This window comes from Otolemur garnettii, unplaced genomic scaffold, assembly GCF_000181295.1.
Source record: "Otolemur garnettii isolate 467f Iridium unplaced genomic scaffold, OtoGar3 scaffold00201, whole genome shotgun sequence".
NCBI lineage: Eukaryota > Metazoa > Chordata > Mammalia > Primates > Galagidae > Otolemur > Otolemur garnettii.
This window is the reverse complement of record NW_003852596.1, coordinates 2,374,637-2,380,601: the sequence shown is the minus strand read 5'-3', so window position 1 is coordinate 2,380,601 and position 5,965 is coordinate 2,374,637.

The following is a 5,965-nucleotide window of genomic DNA, read 5'->3' as shown; positions in this document are numbered from 1 at the left end:
GGAATTCTCACTTTGAGATGATGTAAACTTTGAATTACCCTTATGACAAGGATTCTCAACATTGATACTATTGACATTTGAGGTAAAAATAATTCTTTGTTGTAGGTGGCTGTCCTGTACACTGTAGGTTACTTAGCAGCATTCCTGGCCTCTTTTCATTAAATGCCAATAGCATTACCTCAATTGTGACAACCAAAAATTGTCTCCAGACATGTTGAAATGCTTCCTGAGGGTCAAAATTGCTTCTTGTTTAGTATCATTGTAGCCAGTTTATATTCCAACTGAAGAAAGATCATTTACTGTAAGAAAGAATGAAGTCATTATGTAAAGAACAACAGAAATAATAGATGGGAAAGATTTAGAGAGAATATGTCCTTAGGGCAACTATACCTTTAGGTCCAGTCCCTGAGTCCCCTAAACTTTTTGGGTTCTTACATTTCTCTTCCAGATTTTCTTTATTGTTCTACTAAGAAAAATTGTGTAAATTTATTTAGGATTTTATCACTTGCAACTGGAGGAAATCTGAATCTTGATGTATAGAGCTTATTATTACTATATACATATTTACTAGTATATATTATTATAGTATTATATTGTAGTATATATACTATATGTCATATATAGTATATATTACTATATTATATATGGTAACTATATATATACTATATATAGTATATATTTTTACTTTATTATATTTTATATATATATGTGTATATATATATATATTCTGTGCCCCTCTGAAATGTAAGCACAGTGAAGCAAGAACTCTATCTGCCATGTTTACAACTGCTATAGTTTCAAGTCTGTAATAGTGGCTGGCATAGAAGTGGTACTAAGTAAAGATTTGTGGATGGATTAATGAGCACAAAAAGTGGGTGAACATTTCTATAGCCAAAATGTGTGTGAGTGGGTATGTTGTACATTATGGGGAGAGTTACAGTTATTCTAATCGCAATTGTCATTCCAGAGATGGTCAAATAACACATGAAATACCGTAATCAAGAATTATCACCTTTAGGATTAGTTAGCATTGATCATCTTCAACCAAAGCTACACCACAGGGTCTACTTGGTATCTTTAGGGATAGAAGAAGTAAATGTTACTTGATGAAATTAATAGTGTTTAAGGGAAACAGTTGGAAGTGATAGAATGGACCCATTTTCTTTTACATGAGGGAGGTGCTAGAATTCAACAAAGAGCTAGAGATCTAGAGCCCCTTTGGTCTGTGTACTTTAATTTCTCCAGGTCTTCTGCTACTTGGTCTAGATGTAAATCTATCTGATGTTACCAGCTCTATTTCATTGCATCCTCCTCAAAATATGCTTTTTGTGCAAATAAGCTGTGGGTTTAAGTCAGGCAATGAAACCTCTCAGAGTTATACAAGCATATAACAGGTTAGATAGATTTTTTTTTGCCTCCTTCTTAATGTATATTTGCACATTGTGTGCACTTCTTTCATTATAACACACCATGTAATAGTTAGGATGTGGGAGAGAAAACATATAATTCTTCTCTACAATTACCATTAGAGGCTACCAATATTTACAAAACACGAAATGAAACAAAACAAAACAAAAATTGACCTTTGCTCAATGATTCATATTGTTTTTACCCATTTGCAACACATTGATATGGACTTTAAAAAGAAAGGTATAGTAGACTTAGCCCTATCCGGAGTTGGTAAAGGGGTGCTAAAGAGTTGAAAGGAGGTGAGTGACATAATAAGTTTATTTTTTTTTAAATAACTCATCTGTGTTTTTTTTTTATTTTAGTAAAGATTTCTATTTTGTCTAGCAAATAGTATACAAATTGACCTTTCTAACATTCTTTTCTTATTAGAGATTCATTGAATATACAGAAAAACAGGTTACACTGATTGTTATATAAAGTCCCTCTTATAACTATGTCCTGCCTTTAAGAGGTGCGTCACACAGTGACCCCCAACATCCTCCCTCCTTCCCTCTCTCTGCTTCCCAATTCCCCCTCCCCCCACTAGGTCATCAATTGTTCTCATATCAGAATTGAGTACCTTGGATTCTTGCTTCTCCATTTTTGTGATGCTTTACTAAGAAGACTGTGTTTCAACTCCATCCAGGTTAATATAAAAGATGTAAAGTCTCCATCTTTTTTAGGGGCTGGAAATTATTCCATGGCATACATATACCATAGCTTCTTAATCCATTCCTGGATTGGTGGGCATTTAGGTTGTTTCCATAGTATGCTAATGGTAAGTTGAGCTGCGATCAACAATCTAGTGCGAATGTCCTTATGATAAAAGGATTTTTTTTTCTTCTGGATAGATGTCCAGTAATGGGATTGCAAAATCAAATGAGAAGTCTAGTTTGAGTTCTTTGAGGATTCCCCATACATTCCTTCCAAAAAGGTTGTATTAGTTTGCAGTTCCACCAGCAGTATAAAAGTGTCCCCCTCTCTCCATGTCCACACCAGCATCTCCAGCTTTTTTTGGGGGTGTGTGTGTGTGTGTGATGTGGGCCATTCTCACTGGGGTTGGGTAATATCTTGCAGTGGTTTTGATTTGCATTTCCCTGATATTTAGGGATGATGAGCATTTTTTTTTTTTTGAGACAGAGTCTCACTATGTCACCCTCAGTAGAGAGCTGTGGTATCACGGCTCACAGCAACCTCAAACTCTTTCAGGCTTAAGCGATTCTCCTTCATCAGCCTCCCAAGTAGCTGAGACTACAGGCGCCCACAAAAATGCCTGGCTATTTTTTTTTTTTTAAGACAGAGCCTCAAGATGTCCCCCTTGGGTAGAGTGCTGTGGCATCACAGCTCACAGCAACCTCCAACTCCTGGGCTCAAGCAAGTCTCCTGCCTCAGCCTCCCAGGTAGCTGGGACCACAGGCACCCACCACAACACCTGGCCATTTATTTTTGGTTGCAGCTGTCATTGTTGTTTGGCGGGCCAGGGCTGGATTTGAACCTGCCACCTTAGGTGTATGTGGCTGGTGCCTTGGCCACCTGAGCCACAGGTGCCAAGCCATACCCAGCTATTTTTTGGTGCACTTGTCATTGTTGTTTTAGCTGGCCCAGACTGGGTTTGAACCCACCAACCTCAGTGTATGTGGCTGGCACCATAGCCACTATGCTATGGGCACCAAGCCAGATGAGCCTTTTTTTCATGTTTCTTAGCCATTCGTCTATCTTCCTTAGAGAAGGTTGTATTCCTCTCTCTTGACCATTGATATAAGGGATTGTTGACTTTTTTCATGTTGATTAATATGGTTCTTCTGTAGATCCTAGTTATCAAGCTTTTGTCTGATTCGTAATATGCACGTATCTTTCCCCATTCAGATTCTCGTCTATTTGCTTTGGTTTTTTTCTCCTTAGCTGTACAGAAGCTTTTCAGTTTAATTAAGTCCCATTTGTTTATTTTTGTTGTTGTCACAGTTGCCACTGAAGTCTTTTTCATAAAATTTTCCCACAGTCCAATAACTTCAAGTGTTTTCCCCACAGTTTCTTTGAGGATTTTTATTGTTTCATGCCTTATATTTAGATCTTTTATCCATCTTGAATCAATTTTAGTGAGTAAGGTGTGGGTCTGGTTTCAGTCTTTTGCATGTGGTTATCTGGTTCTCCCAGCACCATTTATTGAATAGGGAGTCTTTCTCCCAGTGTATGTTCTTGTTTGGTTTACCATAGATTAGGTGGCTGTAAGATGTTAATTTCATTTCATGGTTTTCTAGTTGATTCCAAATGTCTATGTCTCTTATTTTTGTGCCAATACCATGCTGTTTTGATCATGATGGCCTTGAAGTACAGCCTAAAGTCTGGTAGGCTGATGCCTCTGGCTTTGTTTTTATTACTAAGGGTTGCCTTGGCTATGTGGTTTTTTTTCCGGTTCCATATACAATGAAGAATTATTTTTTCCAACTCTTGAAAGTATGATGTTAGTATTTTAATGGGGATTGCATTGAATATGTAGATTGCTTTGGGAAGTATAGACATTTTAACAATGTTGATTCTTCCCAGCCATGAGCATGGTATGTTCTTCCATTTGTTAATATCTTCTGCTATTTCTTTTCTTAGAGTTTCATAATTTTCTTTATAGAGGTCCATTTTGGTGGTCAGTGTTGAGAATAGATCTAAGTATTTCCTATAGCGCTGGTCTCATGGTGAATTTCCTCAGAGCTTATATATCTGCAAAATATTTGATTTTCCATCAGTTTTGAAGCTTATCTTAGCAGGATTCAAAATTCTGGGCTAAAAATCATTTTGTTTAAGAATGTTCAATGTGAATGACCATGCTCTTCTGGCCTGGAAGGTTTCCGTTGAAAAGTTTGCTGTCATCCTAATGACTCTGCCTCTGTAGGTCAGTTGGCACTTACTCCTGGTTGCTTGCAGAAGTTTTTCTTTCATCTTGAGTTTGGACAGGTTCATTACAATGTGTCTTGGAGAGGCATTATTTGGGATGAGATGACCAGGGGTCAATATCTATCTAAAAGGAGTATGTTGAGGTCTTTAGTAAAACTTGCGAAGTTTTCCTTTATGATGGTCTCCAATAGGGCTTCCCTTCCTTTGGTACTATCTTCTTACCCTTTAGGAATCCCTATTATTCATATACTTTAATGCCTCATGGAGTCTCATAGTTCTCTAAGCACCTATTCTGCTTTTTCTCCCTTCTTTTTGGCTTGTTTAGCTACCTGGGTCAATTCAAAAACTTTATCCTCTAGCTCTGATATTCTTTCCTCACCATAGTCTAATTTATTTTGATACTTTCTACTACATCCTTAAATTCCCTGATTATCTCCTTCATTTCCTTAATCTTGGCCATTTCCTTTCTATAGTCTATATATCTCTCATCTGACTTTTGGCTCTGTCTTTCCATTTTCTCATCCACTCCTTTTGTGGTCTTTATCATCCATACTTTAAATTCCCTTTCTGCTAAATCCATTAATTCTTTATAGGTGGAGTCTTCCATACTAACTGCCTCATGGTCCTTTGGGGGAATTCCTCTATTTTGGTTTTTCATGTTGCCTGAATTTTTCTGTTGGTTCCTCCTCATGTGTTCTCTCGTTCACCTGCTTCTCTTCCTTTTTACTTCTCACTACCTCCTTTGTTTTAAACAGAAGTCTTTGCTGTTGATGACAGCATATTGCAATGTGTCATCTGGACACCAGGTGGCGCTGTGGGTGGTTTTTAGGAGACAGAGCACTGTCAGCATCCTCTTTGGTCTGAATTCCAAACTTAGTTGCCTTTGTTGTCTGCCTGATTGTTTCCTCATCATTCACATCCTGCCTGGTTGCAATCTTAAAGCTCACAAGAATCCTTCAGGGGCAGGTCTGCTAGTGCTCCCTGACTCCAGTTCCCATGAGTGTGGGAGTACCTCAGCCTGTCCCAAGAGTGGATTTCTGATCCTGGCAGGCAGAATTAAGATAGCCATGCGTTAGGCCCCTGCTAAGACCTTCTCACAACCTTCCTAAAATGGCAGTCCCATGGCCACTGGGACCTTCTCAGTATGGTTGCCTGGCTAGCCACCAAACCTATGGCATGTCCACTCTAACCAGCATTCAAATCTGGTTGCTGTATACTGTTCGAGTCTGCCCACTCTTCCAAGCTTTCCACTCAATGCACAGCTTCCCCCAACAACTGAAAACTTCCAAAAGTCTTCCTTCTCCAGTTGCAATCACTCACCTAATTCATCAGATTTCCACCTCTCCAGATCATACACTGTACCCACCTCCTCACTATGCTCTCTGAGCTATGACTCTGGCAAAGGTTCCTAAACCAGCTATGGCTTGGTTCTCTCTTTTTCCCCAGTCTTTGAAGGAAATCTCAGCTGGATGATCCTTCTGGTTCACCATCTTGCTCTACACCACATAATAAGTTTTGAATTTTAGATGTCTTTCTTGTAACTGTGTGGGCAAAGGACTTAGGAGATAAAGAAATTGCAGGGAAGGAGACTAGTTTGAAAGTTTTTAAGTCAAGTGAGTAATAAAACAGG